The sequence below is a fragment of the Diadema antillarum genome, unplaced genomic scaffold (genome assembly GCF_040938485.1).
Source record: "Diadema antillarum isolate AM-2024a unplaced genomic scaffold, OU_Dant_1.0 scf00000022, whole genome shotgun sequence".
Lineage (NCBI taxonomy): Eukaryota > Metazoa > Echinodermata > Echinoidea > Diadematoida > Diadematidae > Diadema > Diadema antillarum.
In genome coordinates, this window is record NW_027270911.1 from 1,324,242 (window position 1) to 1,342,703 (window position 18,462).

General features: G+C 39.9%; 1 long non-coding RNA gene across 1 annotated transcript; it reads left to right on the top strand.

Moving 5' to 3' along the window:
- Nucleotides 1–15,695: 15,695 nt before the first annotated feature.
- LOC139730306 (uncharacterized) lies at nucleotides 15,696–18,221 on the top strand. Its single transcript, XR_011710915.1, has 3 exons — nucleotides 15,696–15,819; nucleotides 17,188–17,235; nucleotides 18,103–18,221. It is a non-coding gene; the product is annotated as an uncharacterized lncRNA (long non-coding RNA).
- Nucleotides 18,222–18,462: the final 241 nt, after the last annotated feature.

The window sequence follows — 18,462 nt, forward strand, 5'->3', positions numbered from 1 at the left end:
ACTGAAGCCGCACCACACCTGTGGCAAGAGTGAAGACGTGCACAACAGCATTAGTAATAGCTCTTAACTCTACAATCCTGAAATGATTTTGATAGCTACAAATCTTGTATACCAGGTGGTCATAAAGTTGAAAGTGGCAGGGGAATCAATGCACAAAAATGTTTCTGTGCAAGAAACTTATGTCAACTTTGCTGCCATGAGTTGAATTCCTAGGTGTCATAGTTTCGGATGTAAGGCGTGATGGGGCCCGTTGCATAAAAGTTACAATTATGGTAACTTTGCCATCCAATGGCAACTACCATGGCAACAATACTCAACAGCCAATCAAAATCAAGAATTCCATGGAAGTTACCATTGGATGGCAAAGTTACCATACATAGTAACTTTTATGCAACGGGCCCCAGAACTGACCAACCATAGTATCTTTAACCCTAACTTACCTGGACTATTTAGCAAGCTTGAATTCCTGGGGGGGGGGGGGGGGGGGGGGGGGGGGGGGGGCATCTTCAGATCTCGGCCGTTGATCGCGCAATCGCCGCAAAATTTTGCATGAACATAAAGCCGGATGTAATCTACAATTAAATATGCAAATATATGCAAAAAAAAAAAATCATTTTCGTCTGTAATTGGCTTATAAAAGCTTATGGAATGCTGATTTTTTTATGTAAATATTCCTAGTGACATTCCGAACATTTGTGCGTAAAAAAAGTTAATTTCTGTTATGGTTTTTTATTGTTTTATCAATTCTTTATGTATTTCTTTGTTTTTTCGAACATTTGTTTTTGTTGTTTTCTCAGCAGAATTTGTCACACACATTTTTTGAAGCATGATTATACTAAAATAAATTGATTTCAGCTATCAAAATAAAGAATATGAATCTTTATATGAATTAATTGAAAAAATACAATTTGTATTGACTTTGTACACAAAATCACGTTTTCAAGCAATTTTGGGGTTGACGAAAGTTTTTTGAAGGGGTGTGGCTTCGGAACGGTATGCCCGGGCGCGACAAATTTGGTCTCAAAAGTTGCGCGAGACTTGAAATTAAAAAGTCAGCAAACGGTGCGGTCAAAAAATTTTGCGCGCCGGAATGGTCGCAGAATTCATTGAGGGGGGGGGGGGGCATTATGCCCTCCCCCCCCCCCCCCCCCCCCCGGTAAGTTAGGGTTAACTTTGCTGTGGGAAAATCGACACAAATTTGCAGTTCATGCTGTGGAACATCTTGATTGATAGAAAGGATAGAAAAATGAAGACTGATTACAGCCCCTCTGCAACACTACGACAAAAGGAAGCTTGTATCCTACATGATGGGTTTGTAAAAGTATTGTTGGTAAACTTGCTTGAAAGTACACATTAAAAAAAATGCACGTTATAAAAAGTCTAATCATAGTCACAAGATATTAGTGGTATATGCAGGCCAGTGAAACTACATTACTCCCTAAAAGTCATTTTTTGGGGGGGCCAAATTATATTGCTGCATTCACTCAGTTCACATTAATATTATGGGTTCTTTCCCCTTTAAAGTTTTCAAGGCATGATACTACAGCAATCAAAAGGTAAACCTTGAACAACTGTCAGCCACACACACAAGGTAAGAGTCACTCTACCTGCTGTTTGTGGTGATGGATACTGTGATTGGCTGGATGTCACCATCGCCACGGCGCTGTGGGCCCCACCTCCTGGCTTTGCCCCCTTGGGAGCATGGGTCGAGGGCTTCTCATCTCCTATCACTTCGATGCCTGCCTTTTTCCCTTCAGATGTTGGCTTGGCATCTATGGCCCTGCCGTCAGGGAGAAGCAGTGCCTGCAGGCTGCTACTTCCATCATTTCCTGGGGGCGAGGTTGTCAGCTGAGGGTCAAGTGGCTGAATCCTGTTTCTCTCTGGAAGGAAAGTGTGTACACAACAGCTTGCTTTTAAGTACTCAATGGTCACAACAAAAGTGGCACCAGGCTGTAAATAAAACATCTATATTACCGCCTTTACTATTTCCTGCAATAATATTTACCATAACAAGACATTTCTATAACTGGTCTCTCATTCTCTGTACACTATCAAACAAAAAATTGTCTCCTGGCTAAATCTTTAGATTTCATGTCTGACAAGAAATAAAAGATCAGTGAAAAATTGAAGCAAAGAAAATGGGATCTGCTTTTAAGAAATGAAAGAATTACAATATAACAGGCTATGTGTGCTATCATAAAACAGATGGTATCAAAATAGTGATGCCCAGCACAGAACTCGAGAAGAAAAAAAAAAGACAGAAAGCAATACTCTTACCCTTCACCTGCTGCAGAGCAGTTGCCATGGAAACACACTTCAGCATCAGTCTCCTGCTGCTCTGACTCGAGGGTGGTAAGACAGCCCCAAGCCCCGCACCAGGAGATGAGGGCTTGGTGACGGCTACGAGGACCCGGTCATCGGGCAGGCTGAGGAGTCCAGCTGGCCGCTCCATCTCCTCCAACTCCTGATGGAAGGCAGAGCAAGTTTCAAAAGTGAACATTGACAACCAGTACTGTAAAACAAGGAATGTTCATGTGAATTTTGATTTCGCAAATTTCGCGTGCGCCAAGATTTGCGAAATTTCTTATCTATACTATATGCATTGAACGAAAGTGGCAATTCGCAAAAATTTCATGCCATGAAAAAGGCCGCTGGCTCCAATTCACGAAAATTTCGTGCCGCGAATATATTGTTTTACAGTATATACTGCACAAGATTAATCCCAAAGGGTTGAAAACAGTGAAGTCCTGTTAAACAACTCTGAAGTTTTACTGTAAACCCCATATATTCAGGTATACTAAATTTTAATGAATCAGAATTTTGCGACAATATCGCGAGTGGGTAAATTCATAATTGTGGAGTACAGTACTGAACAGGGAAATGTATGCTTGCACATGACATTCATGTCCGGATCGGATTTAATAGTTCATGTGTTTATGAATTCGTGAATAGCACTTGACTCGCAAAATTTGTGAAAATAAAAACCTCATGAAATATTCAGCTTATACAGTATTTTTATTTCACAGGTATATTTGACAATTGTTTTAACCCGTTGAGGACGAGTCCCGAGTATACTCGGGATGGTGTCTATGGGAAATGCTTCTTGTAGCAAAAATCAGTCCGTCCTCAATGGGTTAAAAGCAGTGAGTTGGGTTGTTTGTTTGTTTGTTTTTATAAAGGAAAGTGGCATGTTCATGTAAACTAGCAAAATGTGTACTTGCATTCGACATGGTTATAATGAATGAGCAATATGCAAGCTTGTAAATTTTGTGCACTCATATTCAACAGCGCACATATGCAAACACTTACCATGGAAAATGGCTGGAGCAAAGCATTACGCTCTGAACAAGGAAAGACAGACAGCGCCCTCGTACTGCAGCTGCCAACAACAATGCATTTTGGCCGCTCCTTGGAAAAGGGTCCAAAATGAGAGGGGGACATGAATGTAAACATCGTGCATCTCACACATGAAGTTAAACCTAATGACACCTCGCATGGAAAATAGAAAGGATGGCCTTTTATATAGACAGATGACACAGACAGGTTGAGGCCACACTTGATAATACAAAGTATTTTGACAATATTTTTTCCCTCTGCCCTGTTTGTAAATAGGAAAATATAATTTTTGGAAAAAAAAAAATTATAACTCCCATGGGGATGTTGGGTGTTATACTGCTCTTCTGAAAAGGTAATATCTGTCTAAAATTACACCTCTGACAAGGCAATATTTGTCTAAACCTACACCTCTAAAAAAAGGCATATCTGTATAAAACTACATTTCTGAAAAGGCCTATCTGTACAAAACTACACCTCTGAAGTGGCGTATCTGTATAAAACTATGAGCCTGTGGGAGAGAAATCATATTGTTGCTGGATGTCTTAACCCACTGCCCAGGAACCTATTGGGTTTTGTGCAAAATTTCGGAGGATTTTAAAACCTTCATGGGAATGGTTTAACAAATGAAGAGTTTGTTCGCAAAAACCGATAAGTCCATTTTTGAAGATTTTGAAGTACAGTCTCTGTCATAAAGTACAAAGTAATACCTTTTCAATGATATATTGGTCACTACATATAAAGGTACATTTTTGAAGTTATGGCCAAAAGAAGCAAACATTTTCTTATTTCTCTCTTCATTTTTCTTGACCTTTAATCGCAAGCTGTATCTCCATTTGACAAATATGGACTTATCGGTTTTTGCAAACAAACTCTTCAAATATACACTTTTACATGGCACAGTGACCTCTGACCCCACTTTGACCTTTTTACCATTATAACTTCACATATACTATGTTCTTCATTTAGAAAGGACTGCTAACATTCAAATATCAGAATGTGGAAGGTCTTACAGAGTGAATTAGAAAGAAAATTGAATGGCGAAATGCATCTATGTGGGGCAAGAATTATTCAAAAATATGGAAATACTCTCGTTATTCTTTTGTCATGGTATAAAGAAATGTCAAATTTTTTATAGAGCCTCCTGTAGAATCAGGGAGAGATGGTACAATGTAGTTCTATTTATACTCTTCCTAGCAACTACTATTAGAAATTCCCAGATGAACATACTGCTGAAACTAGTGAAAATACCATTTTGTAGTCAAAGTCCTGTGACCTTTGAACTCTGACCTCAAGGAATTTTGCACAAATTCTAATCAGCACATCTATACGTCATGTTGCATACCTGAGCACAGTAGGCCTACTAAAAAAAAAATAAAAGGGCCACTTTTTTTTCATAAATGACAATAACACCTTGATGAAAGGGAAAGACAGACAGACAGACAGAAAAACCCAAACTAATTGTGCCTCCAACACCCTTTCGGTGGGGGTAAAAAAAATAAACAAAGCAAAAGCAAAGAATGAAGAATACAGGAGTTTTGGCAAACCTTATAAATCAGCAGTGAGGGTGAGATGATGCCTTCCACTGAATGACGGCTCACTATTTCATCCAATGCTGTATCAAAGAGAAACAGCTCGGCAGTGCTACCAGCTCCTGGCTTGAAAAAACATGGGAAGAAAAATCGAACAAACACACTGAGCAGCCACATTACTTCAAAGGACAACTACACAAGGAAACAGAATAGGCCAAATCTATCCCCCTACTACAATTGATATAAGAGGCAGCAACCATCAAAGGGAACAAATTTTCAGAGTGTGGCATGTGGGAATGATGGATATCAAATCTCAGCATGGATGCTACAAATATACCTACAAACTTTAATTATTTTTTTTGCATTTTTTCCATTTATTGCAGTTAATGTCATAATTCATACTGTTTATGCCATACTTACTGAAATTACAAAATGTCTACAATCTATCTAGAGCAATACACTCGGTTAGCTGCACATTCTAAGTCCACATCCTCATAGAAGTCACCAATTCAAAGAGATTGCCCCACACCTCAACGCTAGCTTGGCAAATTGAGAATAGTGAACTGAGCCTGTGCCACAGCCATTATCATCTGTCATATTACTTTTAAACATTCGCACCTCTGGATTTCACTACGTATCTTTTATTGGAGAAAGGTTTATAGATGGAACTGGTTAGTTCATTACATCTGCACCCAGTCAGAATGTTTTTGTTGTTCTTGATGATGTTGCAAATTTGAGTCTATTATAGATTTAGTACCAAGATTTGATTTAAATCAACACACTTTTGAAAATTCTGCCATTGAAACAATCATATTTGAACAACAAAGGATTCAAGCGAAATATTCATTTTTGGTCTACTGTAAAAGTGGAAATTTTCGCGGTGTTCAAATTTTCGCGCATTTCGCGCAACCAGAAACTAGCACGAAAATAAAAGCATGCGAATATTTTTGCTTGCCATATGTGCCTGTGCGTGATGTCTTGATTCCGCGGAATTAAAAACACGCAAAACTCTTCCGACCCGGCCAAGCGCGAAAAATTAGTCACGCGAAAATATCCACTTTTACAGTACTTCATGAGACACTAACCATGAAGAGTAAAACTTATACATGTAATAAAAAGATAAGGCTAAATAACCACAGAAATAGAACTGTCAAACACCACTTACCATGGTTGTGTGCTTGAAGTGGGGAACAGTTGTTGTTTCCACAGATTTCAGTGAAGTTAGATCGACTGGATTATCAGTGTGGTGAGAATCCTCTTTACCACAGACAGGACTCTCTGCCTCATCGAGATGAAGCAATAGCTGTGCATCTCCTGGTTGGCTCATTTGAACATGCCGCAGTTCATCGATGTACGAATCGGCATCCTCCCCTCTCAAGCCCGTTCCGCCATCTCCAGAGCCCAAAGTGTTTCCTGGAGATGTCGTCCCATCCTTCTCCGGGTTCAGATTGGCTTCCACTCCATCCGCACACTTTCTCTCGCTCCCTAAGTCGCTGGGAAGCAAAGTACTGCCGCTTTGGGGGCTCTTTAGCTGGGATAACAGCTGTGTCAGGTCTACGGGTCCCTTCGTGTCTTTCAAGGCAGCCTCCAACACTTGTTTGGATGGGCGATCGCAGATGTCGCGGTACTTGGTGGTAATTATATTTTCCTGTGCAGTGACACAAGTGTCTGCCACGAGTGATGTAGTTCTACTTGTGTCACCTTCACAAACCTCAGGGGTGTCTTCAAAGTCGGAATTTCCAGCTTGTGGTGCTACGTGATGCATTGGTAAGACGTCTGCACCAGCTGCAGCTGGCATGGTAGCTCCCTCATCACACTCTGCCTGTGTTTCATCGAGAATCGATTGTTCGATGTCGTGGTCCAGTTTGGCAGAAGCCGTTCCAAGCATGCAATCGACACCTTTGCCCTCAGATGTACTGGACAGAAGGATGCCCTCTTGAGTTCCTGTCCTATGAATACAGCTCTCATCACCACCATAAGATTGAACAGGGATTTGTTCATTGGACTGGGTCCCCATTTCACAGTTTGTTCTCCGTAACTCAGTGCTGCTCCCTGCAAAGTCTACGTGCTCTGCCGTAAAGAGGTCAACTGATGTCTCAGTGATGATCTTCTGTAGGGGGAGCTCAGTTGTCATGGCAACCAACCTCTCGGTTATCCGTGTCATTGAGCAAATGGAACCTGGGATCCTATTAAAATCAAAGACGAGAAACACCTTTTAGAACACACAGACACTTTGATGGAAAAACAAATAACTACAATTCAAATAAAAAAATATATATATAATATATGTATATACATGAATGTAACTGTCCATTCAAAATCGCTCTTAAACCCATTGAGGATGAACTACAACACACAATTTCCCTTTAGATACCTGCCAGAGTATACTTGAGACTAGTTCAGTCTTCAATGAGTTAAAGCCAACATTCATTTGCACAACATCTTTGCAAACTCCTGTTTTAGGCATATTTCCTCTCTCTCACTGGTTGTTGTTTGATCATTCATTAACTCCTGCTATGTTTGAATAAAATATTTTATTCAGTAGTCTGTTTGCATCTTGTATTCTTATATGTGAAAAAAAAATAGTATTTCAACAAGTGCCACATATATTCCATGATCCTCTAGAAAACAAGTGAGGAACATAAAGAGTCATGAGAGCAGCTTTGACACTCACCCTTGTTCTGTCATGTCAGTTTCCGATATCTTCACTGGAAGGTTATCATCCACATCATAGATCTACAAGTGGGAACAAAGAGAAAGATAGAAGAACGGAAGAAATAAGAACTAAAACACATCATTTCAACCAATCTGCACATAGAGTAGAAATGCTCTTTGCATATCAACAGAAGTACATGTACAAAGTACAGCAGTCTCAAGTGTCACAAAGATTGAACAAATCTACCTCACTGTGCTGAAAGTTGGGTATGAAAGATGAGACAAAAAAGAAGAACAAAAAAAAAACACCTACCCAGGGTTCTCCTGACAACCAGAAATGAATGATCAAGGGGTCACCCTTTGTAGCCTACAGCCATGCTACAAGCCTACCTTCTGAGCGAATGGGTGTGATGTACAACCTACAGCAGGCATAATCATTAGTATGCTCCATTCAAAAGACACATGTATTGTCATGCTCCCTAAGGCCACAGAAGCTTTATGACCACTATGAAGAATCTAGTACATGATTCTTCATGAAGGGAAATAGTATAAATCATACCAAGAGCTGATTCTACAGTGGAGGATGGGGGGGGGGGGGAGGGGGCAAAGGACATTGAAGATGGCAAATCTTATTCAGAGATGAAAAAGTCAAACTTGTGTTCATATACATTCAATTCAATCATGTAAACATGTTGCCCACAGTTACCACTAACTGCTGTCCATCTGCCACCATGAGCCTCTGTCCATCAAATGTCCAGCAAGCTGCAGTGATGTCCAAGCCGCGGTGGACGATGCTGACCATCCCGCTGTTGGTGTCGCATAGTGCCACCTCTGACCCAGAAAGAGTGAGCAGAGTCGGCCTGCTGGGATGCCATGCACAGCCTTAGGGAACAAAAAGAGGAGGAAAGGAGAAACAGAATTTGGTCAAGTATGCGATGGTTTGGACCAAATGTTGGTGACAACAATTTTTTAGTCTTTGAAAAAACTTTACATCTATGTATGAAGTTGAAGCCCAAAAGCCCTCATATATCACATTACGCTAAATGTTGACTTTGATTCGATAATATATTCCTATCATCTTTCAAAATCCACAACACAGAACAATCTGGACAATGCATAGAGAAAATATAAATACACATTTTTGATAACTGATGGATTAAAGACATGCCAAAGTAACTCGTGTTGGCCCCGACACCTTACAAAGTAGTAAAAAGATACTTGGACATGTCATGTGACCCATTTCTCCTTCTTATTTCATACTGATGCAGAAAGACACACTCTTCGGAAGGAATCACCTATTAAAGTTGCAAAAACTTTGGGGTCATTTGTCATACATGGCTGAGTCTGACAATGTCATTGGAAGTGATGACTGAATGATAACTCTGTTTTACCTGGTTTTCTACTTAAATCTCACCATTTTGAAATCTATTTATACTGCGATAGATAAAAAGAAAGACTGCCTGGGCACACACCTTTCCTTGGAGATGAAAACTGGAATGTGTGAGCCTTCTGACAATCCAGACCAAGGGCATTTTCTCTGTTGAAAATGAGGAAATTTTAAACATATTTTGAAACAAGTGCAAGCCCCATTTAAGTAAAATACAAATCCATCCACATTGGAGGTATACTGTAAAACATGATATATTCGCGGCATGAAATTTTCGCGAATTGGAGCCAACAGCCTTTTTCGTGGCATGAAATTTTCGCGAATTGCCACTGGCGTTCAATGCATGTAGTGTAGACAAAAACTTTTGCGTGCATTTTAATTTCGCGAATTTCGGCGCTCGCGAAATTCGCGAAATTAAAATGCATGCGAAAATTCCTCGTTTTACAGTAGCCTACAAGTTGATTTTGTGCAATATGATTTTTAACACAATTTGAAGAGACAACCCACTCCATGTTCAATAGAGTTTAATAAGTAGGGTTAAATCAAATTAAACAATACTATAGATAGTTCAGTCAAAGTGTCATATAAAATAAGAAAAATATAGCTATTCAACTTGGAACTACAGAAACATTTTCATAAAACAATGATATCAATCACATCCACATTATCAAATGCAAAATGTGATATAAAATAGGAGAAATAGGCCTAGATAGCCATTCAACTTGAACTATACAACATTTTTACAAATCTATGGTAGCAATCACATCCACTTTAATGCAAATTATGTGAGGTGATGATCTTATTGTCAAACAACTCTCATCAGCACAGAACTTGTCGCGATGTACTGTACTTAAACATTTTATGAAAATCATGTAGCTTAATTTAGGACCTGTCAATAAATTGACATGGGGGATAAAATACATTCTTCTGATGTGATCATGTCCAAAATATAAAGAATTATGTGATTATTTGTGGGCAAATTCATCAAGTGACCTATAACTTATCACTATAGATTTACAAAAGTTATTTTATTCCTTGTCCCAAAATTAGTCTTCTTGGACAATGTTGACTGAGATACAGTAGGTGGGAGCTACTCTAAATTAACATTAACAGTATATGGCCCGTGCAGTCATACATTCAAAAAGAGTGCCATGGACAAGGAAGGGCAAACATACAGTACAATTATGTGCATGGAGAATGATCATACCTCTGTGCTTGTACTTTCCAAATGACCACACAAGACTTCTGCCGTACAGCTAGAAAATTCTCTACAGCACAATGCAGTTTGGGGCCCCAGACACAGCTCAAGACATCACTGCATGATCAAAATGCAAAACAAAATCAAGAAATGAAAACCTGGGCATACTTTCTACTGATAAGAAGATAATGACTAGACTAAGAATTGAGTGATCTAGACATTATAATTGTGATGACAATGATATAAAATATCAATGATAATGTAATCACTATCATCATCATGATGACAATAATAATAACAATAATGAAAATTATGATGAGTAATCTCTCCAGAGTCAGCACAGTTCTCCATGAGGACTGGCCCTGGCCTTATTACTATTCCAACATTGCAAAGTTGTAATGATACCCATTTACACCTTGGTCAAGAGAGATAGTACATTACAGGATTAACTTTTTTTTTTCCAAAGATGTACAGCATGCACCAATTGGGATTTGAAGGCAGGATCTCCTGTTTAAGTGTCTGCAGCCTCATCCAACACACAACACACAACTGTCAACTATCATAATATTACAAGTTTGTCTGAGGGACAGCATCTAAATTTACTGTTTCTCACCTGAATTCTCCAAGCACTTTTGTCGCCTCAAGGGCTGGTATTCCTGGGGCTACGTCACCATCATCACCATCAGGAATAGGACTGAGGAAGACCGCTCTGCCGTCTGTCCATACGAATCCAAATTCTGCATGTACAGCTGTGAGTTGAATTAGAATTAACCAAGAAGGAGATGGAGATCCAAGGAGGGGGTGGAGGAGGAGGAGGAGGAGGAGGAGGAGAGGGAAAAGAAGAAGAGAAGAAGAAAATGAAGAAGAAGAAGAAGAAGAAGAAGAAGAAGAAGAAGACGAAGAAGAAGAAGAAGAAGAAGAAGAAGACGACTTTTTTTGACTTTTCAAAATGGTACTTTATTTACATCACTCTTGCACACTATTCACACAGTGAATATAGTGTTTACATACAAATTATTTTAAAAGAGGGGGTACATTAGAAGAAGAAGAAGAAGAAGAAGAAGAAGAAGACTTTTTTTTTGACTTTTCAAAATGGTACTTTATTTACATCACTCTTGCACATTATTCACACAGTGAATATAGTGTTTACATACAAATTATTTTAAAAGAGGGGGTACATTCGCCCTCGACATTTTCATTTTTTTTTTTTTTTTTTTTTTTTTTTTTGCATTTTAATACACCACGTGTGGTTCACAATTTCCATGGGGTAAAGTCGAGGTGTTAAGGCAAATCAAAAGAAGTATAACAGTATTTAGCAGTCGGCATGATTACATTGTCATGACAACTAAAGGAGGTTTTACAACATTGTTGCAGTCAGCTTGTTAGCAGAAAGTTCGTAACTACACGTATGATATTGAGAACTAATTGTTGTTTTCAGTGGGTATATATGCATGATTAACTCAGATATCCTTATTTGGCCAGGTTATGGCGTACATGCTGTGGTGACAGCGGATGGTATATAAACGTCGCAAAGTACTGTGCGGCGTAATATGGGGAGCAATAAGCTCTACACCGAAAAAGAAGAAAACGTTATGGCTTTTCAAAAAAAATTGCTTTGTTTACATCATGCTTGCAAGCTATTCACATTGATACATATTATGATGTGTACATACAAGTCAAAACAATTGATGACTGTGCTTACAGTCAGCATGATGATTTCTCATAACGAGCTAAGAGTGACACAGAAGGCAATAATTTTTGCACTTTTTTTTTGCATTTTTGCATTTTTGCGCACTTTTCACATGGTGAATGCGGTGTAAACATACAAATCAACAAAAAAGGGGAAACATATTTGCCCTCGACATTTTCATTTCTATGTTTTTTTCTTTTCTTTTCTTTTTTTTTGACATTTAATACATCACGGGTGATTTTACAATTTCCATGCGGTAGAATCGAGGTGTTGAATACAAATCAGGGGATTCAGTCGGTGGTAAATGGAAATGAACAGACTCTGTGTAACTGTCGGGTCTAACACTATAATCGAGGACTGCGTTTGCAGTCGGCATGATTGCATTATTATAACAACTAAAAGAGGTTTTTACAAGGTGCAGCCAGCTTGTAAGCAGAATGCTCGTGACAATATTAAGGATAATTAGCTGTTTTCAGCGGGTGTACATGAAAAACTCAAATGTGCTTGTTTTGCCAGGTTATGGCGTATCTATGCTGTGTTAGCAGCGGATAATATATAAACATAGCAAAACATTGTGCCGCGTTATGGGGAGGCAGTGAGCTCTACACCGAAGAAAGGAAAAACTTTGTGGCTTTTGAAAAAGACACTTTGTTTACATCACACTTACATACTATTCACATTGGTACATGTTATGATACAAGGCGAACAATATGACTGTGCTTACAGTCAGCATGAAGAACTCGCATACTTTCGCTTAAGGTGTATTGAGCCAAGAGTGACACAAAAGCAAATGGAGGTCATAATGTTGACAGTAATATCAATTATTATATCAACCATGTGATGTTTTCCCCGTGCATCGTGAAGAGTGAGTTGTTATGACACCATCGTTTTGTGAAGGTGCTCGTGTTGTTCTGTAGCTTATAAAATTCATATTCAAGAGTGATCCTGTTCTTTATCTTTGTTGTCCAAAAGGGGATCGGGTCTAGGAACCGAGAGGTACGATAGAGCCAATAGAGGGTGCTCTTTAGGCTGATGATTAGGTAATTGGATAGACACATGGCTTCCCTGCTTCGACCCCGCGCGTGTGGGACCAGTGTCCAGTAGAGGTCGAAGTCGAGCTTAATCGTAGGTAGGAGACGCGATAGCAGGTTGTGGAGAAGGTCCAAAACAGGTTGTATGGCCTCGCAGGTGAGGAACAGGTGAAGAATGGTCCCCCTTTCATTGCACCATCCACACATCGGCGAAATGTCAGGGTTGAAGTGGTGGAGGACTGTGAGTGGTGGCAGGACATTGTGCAACAGTTTATACTGTGTATCTCCATCTCGTTTGGAGGAGGGGGGACGATGAATGTCCGACCAGTGAATTGTCTTTGTTGGTGACAGCACGCCGTTTTCGTGCCAGGCTGTTGAGGTGAAAGACGGCAAAGAGTTCACTGATTTGTTCAGGATGCGGTATATGGAACGGGTGGGCGTGATGAGGAGGTTTCGATTGTCACTGGTTCTGGCCGGAAGGGGGGAAACAATGCCTGCGGAGATGTGATGGGGGGGATGTGTGGATGACCGAAGTCCGTCAATGGTGAAGAGGGCAGGGAAGTGTTCGATGAGAGATTCGTGTAGATGGGAAAGTTCGTGATCAAGAAGGCGGAGTGAAGATCGTCGCAGAAGTAGGGGAAGCTTGATGTCACTGGCTGGGAGCCACTTGCCATGGGTTGGGTTGATGAGATCTTTGACGAGTTTGGTACCACTTGCGAAGAGTCTGGCGGGGAAAGCCATGTGACCTACTACTGAACTTGGAATTAATAGGGGATGGTTCAGGGGTGTATTCATCACATGGTTGAAGGAGAGGGACGACGCTTCAATATGAGCTCCGGATATTCTCCAAGCACTAAGTAGTTCAGCATGAAAGGGTGACAAGCTATGATAGTGTTTTGGTTCTAGGTCAGTGAGAAAAAGTTGAGAGTCTAGTTTGAGATTCTTGTACTTTTGGAGATTGTGTGAGCACATTTTGTACGCGGGGTGAGGAAAGAGGTTCAGAAACCGTTGGACAAAACTAAGGCGAAAGGTAAAAATTCGTGCTTGGAGACAAGCTAGACCAAGTCCACCTTTTTCACATTCCTGAAACAAGGTTTATTTCTTTAACAGATGTCTTTTGTTACACCAGATAAAATTGACAAGCATGTCTTGTAATTCAGACAGAACACGCTGGGGTGGTGAAAGAATAGCGAGACAATGGAATGTTTTGGAGGCAGCTAGTTGATTGGCAACTAAGGTTCTGCCTTTGAGGGAGAGACTTTTGGAGAGTGAACTCCAACGAGACAGAGTTTTACTTAGTTTTTCCTTGCATTTAATCCAGTTACAATTTATGTGTTTGTTGTTACTACCTAAGTGTACTCCGAGGATGACAAGCCCCTCATTACTCCATTTAAATCCGAGGGGCTTGTCGCTACGATTTGCCCATTGGCCAAGCCACAGTCCCTGTGACTTGTCATAGTTAAGACATGCTGCGGATGACTTACTGAATATGCAATACACATCATGAATAATATCAAAGGCAGTGTCAGTGGTAACAAAGATTGATATATCGTCAGCGTACGCTGACACTGAAACACACGTGCTGGTGTTGGGTAATAAAAAGCTATGGCCATTGAGTCTGTGCCTGAGTGTGTGAAGAAAGGGTTCGATGGCAATGGAGTACAGAAGGCCGGATAATGGGCAGCCTTGTCGGATCCCCTTTTGTAGGGAAAACGGTGCGGTGAGGGACCCGTGCACTTTGACCATGCCTTCGGCGTTTTCGTACAAGAGTTTGATACAAGAGATAGACGAAGAAGATGAAGAAGATGAAGAAGAAGAAGAAGAAGAAGAAGAGGAAGAAGAAGACAAGGAAGAAGGAGAAGAAGAAGAAGAAGAAGAAGAAGACATAAAATGAAAAAGAAAAGAAAAAGGGAACTTAGTCTGTTGCGTTGCTGTTAGCCGGATAGCCTACACCTAGCATAGGATCATCCCAGAGCCAGTTGACCCTCTCTTGGCTATTTTAATATTTAACACAATCAGTAAGTTGTTGGTTGCCTAAGAGTTAGAATCTAGTTCTGTGAATCTAATTATCTGATCTATGTTATGTCATTAGATCTACTATCTAGACCACGGTGGCACGACACCTTTTTGAAAAATAAATAAAGTTAGCAATGTTTAACATTGTCTAAAATCCTGAAATGGTGTTGTTTTTAATGTTACTCTTAAGTAAAACTTAAACAATAAAAAAGGGACAATGCTGACAGGTTCAAAACAGGTATTTCGACATATAGACAATAAAAAAGTCGGGCCCAAGTCCATGGTAGAGTCCATGTCAATAAAGTCACAATTACCGTTAAAAAAAAAGGAAAAAGAAAAAGAAAAAAAATATCAGTTAAACCAAGAACAAGTCACACTCATTCGCAATATGTGGGACTACTGTCGACTCACCTGCGTCCAAAATATTTTGTTTCGAGTTGAACGTTGAAATGATGGGTTCCCTTTCCATCTTGTATTTCACAGGGTTTTTTGTTTTTTGTTTTCTCGTTGGAAAACGTGACTGCGTCTAACTCGTTGTTGGGCAAATGACACAATAAAAACATGCAAAAGTTATGCATCTATCAACGACGACAGTGCTGTAATCGTATCAGGCGACACAGACAGGATTTCAAGTTTGCCGCGACGCGACGCCACTTAATCTCTTCAAGTCGGAGGAGCGGAGCTCGCTACCTCCGCCGCGACAGCACAGGCAGGGACCTTTGGGAAATTTCGCTCCTGCTCGCTGGTGCTGCAGCATCCTCCGAACGTTCTCTTCCGTACGTGGTCTCCTACCGTAGCCCCACACACTTCTACACAGCACGTCGAGTCTTGCCGGTGTGTTTCGCGAGCTTGATGTGAACAGCGACACGGCCAAGCGAGCTTTACAGTTTGGGATAGGCAAACTTTTCGTCGTATCCACTGAAAATCCTGCTCCTAAAATGGCATCGCAGATAATACGAGCAATACCAAAGAAACTGGTAAGCAAATGAAATCCAGACTTCTCGCAAATACGAAAATATATTTCTTTCTTTTGTTTTAATACCTGCTTGCGTCAAAGTAGATGTCGTACTCGTAGTATAATTGCTGGTATAAAGCTGCATTCCTCATCTGTAGCAAACATCATACTTGTACAGTAGTAAACCACGTGAGAGTGAACTGTCGATAACCTACCATTGTTATGCAATAGTGCCAGTGGGCCTAATGCAGTCTACACGACACATGAGTTTTATCTCCTTCGACACCATTTCAATTCCTCGCACCTTAGTCACAGAAAGTTGATGATGACACAATACACATTTGATCTCTGATTCATGTTGTTCCAATTATTTCAGAATATTTCTTTCTGCAGGATCGACATGATCAAAACAGCGGAAGTCCTGGTCAAAATGGCTGGAAAGTGGTCTTTCATGTTGCTATAGATCCAGCTACTAGAAAATATTTGTGATCTTCCCTGTCTGCAGTGCATGTTCAGAAAAGAACTGATGGTCTGACCTCATGATGGTAGCACAATACACTTCCAATTCTAGGTTGTTGTACTATTACACTTACAGCATTTCTGTTTATGTACGTGCTCGTGCACGCAGCTGGTCATAGGGCTTTGTGTTGGCTTTACAGAGAGCAGTTCTACAGAGTAGCTGTGACAGGAAGCCGGCGTAATGATCCCAGTTACTACCAGCATAGCTAGCGAGCAAACGGTGTAATTTTTGTCATCCTGTTTGGCTGTGGATTTACTTAGTGTTGTACGTCACTCTCGCTTGCCCACCTCAGCACAGTTGGCAAGGGCTAGTTATGCTTGCCTATGGAACTGTTACATCAAATTAACAAACTTCTGCCTCTGTTGGAGCGCCACAACCACAAGATTGTTATCGGCACTTACAAATGCACCGCATGCACAAACAATGACAGAATATACCATATGTCTGAACGAAGAAAGCTAATCATTAAAACTTTGTTTCACTATGAACTTACCCAAGTGTTCTTTGTTAAAGGTTTCTGCATGAATTTTTATAAATACAGCTGTACTCATAATTGGTGTTATGCCCAGTGGATTGTGAAAATGGACAACTTGCTTTAATAGCAACTTCAAGAGGACATCTATAGGTATATACTATGAGACTGCATGGTTGATAGGCTTGATAAACATGTTCAGTGTTGGCCAATTGTTAAATTGCTTTGAAACCACAGATATCAAGTTTACAAGAAATTTATCAGTTTTGAGGATCTTAGAATTTATCCACCCTTTCAATGTACAATGTACCTGGTACATGTAATTGCAGATGATATGACAATAAACAATATTCTCATGCTTAATACCACATTGCAATGTTATTTTCACTGGTTTTCAGGTGTGGACCCCTTCCAGTAGACAATTTTCAACTGTCAAAGGGCTTAATGTGAGTATCATTTTTCAGAACCAACTAACAAACCACAGCTCTGATGAATCATGCACACTCAGCAATCAGACAATGTCGAGCTCAGTATGCATTTTACCGACACCACTAGAAATCAAACCAGTGGTTTGTGTTGATCACTGGGGCAAAATTATGTGAGCACTTACAAAAGTATGTTGGTAGTGCATCATTTTTGTCTTCAATTGGGACTGACAAGTCATGTCAACACAGGTTATTGTCTTGTTACATTTTGCAAGTTCAAAGATTAGAAAAATAACAAAATACACAGTTCTAAAAACTATTGATAAGAAGATCTTGCAGTGTGTCAACTCAGACAATTTGTTGACTTCTGCAAGGATTTCCAAGTCTTAAGTTAGGTCTAATCAGGAAATGGAGTTTTGATTTGGTTTTGTTATGTTTTTTTGTTTTGGGGGTCTTTTTTTTGGGGGGGGGATTTTTAACATTTATCTTTCATTAGTGCATGAGAATATTAAGTAGAGGGGTGAAGGTTGAGGTTTGTTAGAGGGAGACAAATTGAAGAAATCTCAAACTTCATATCTTTCATTAACTGTAAGAATCTTGATTTTCACCACTGTGTGCTGTGGAACTCATGTTAGATATGACTTTTACCTACCATTTTGTTTTCTTGCAATGGAATAAAATGTGAAAGAATTTATCAAGTATTTAAGATTCCAGGAGACTTGCTATTGAAGTCACCATATTGCTCAGCATGCATGCTAAGACAAAAAGTGATAGTAATGATATTGTGTGATCCACATGTTTGAGCTCTAGTGCATTGAATAGTCAATGAGTAACATTGTCAAGCCAAAAAAAATAAAAGTTTTCTTTTGTTATTTTTCCAATCATTAGGATGTTGTAATTGTAAGTGCTGTGCGGACTCCAATAGGTTCCTTTAGAAGTTCCTTAGCCTCACTTCCAGCCACAAGAATGGGTTCTGTAGCCATCCAAGCAGCAATAGAGAAAGCAGGTAACAAGAAACAGCATATTTCCATAGATCTTTTCCCATTAAAGGGGATGGCTAGTAACTGATCAGTGGGAATCAGTGCGAATGCTGAGGGATGATTGTACCAATCCTTGTGGGATTCATTTAAGAGTACATTAGATATCTACTGTTGTTTGAAAATTATTTGCTTCAGAACGGTCTCATATTCAAGTAATGTGCAGATTAATGCCCCGTCACTGACCAGGCACGCTAACCTGGAAACATTA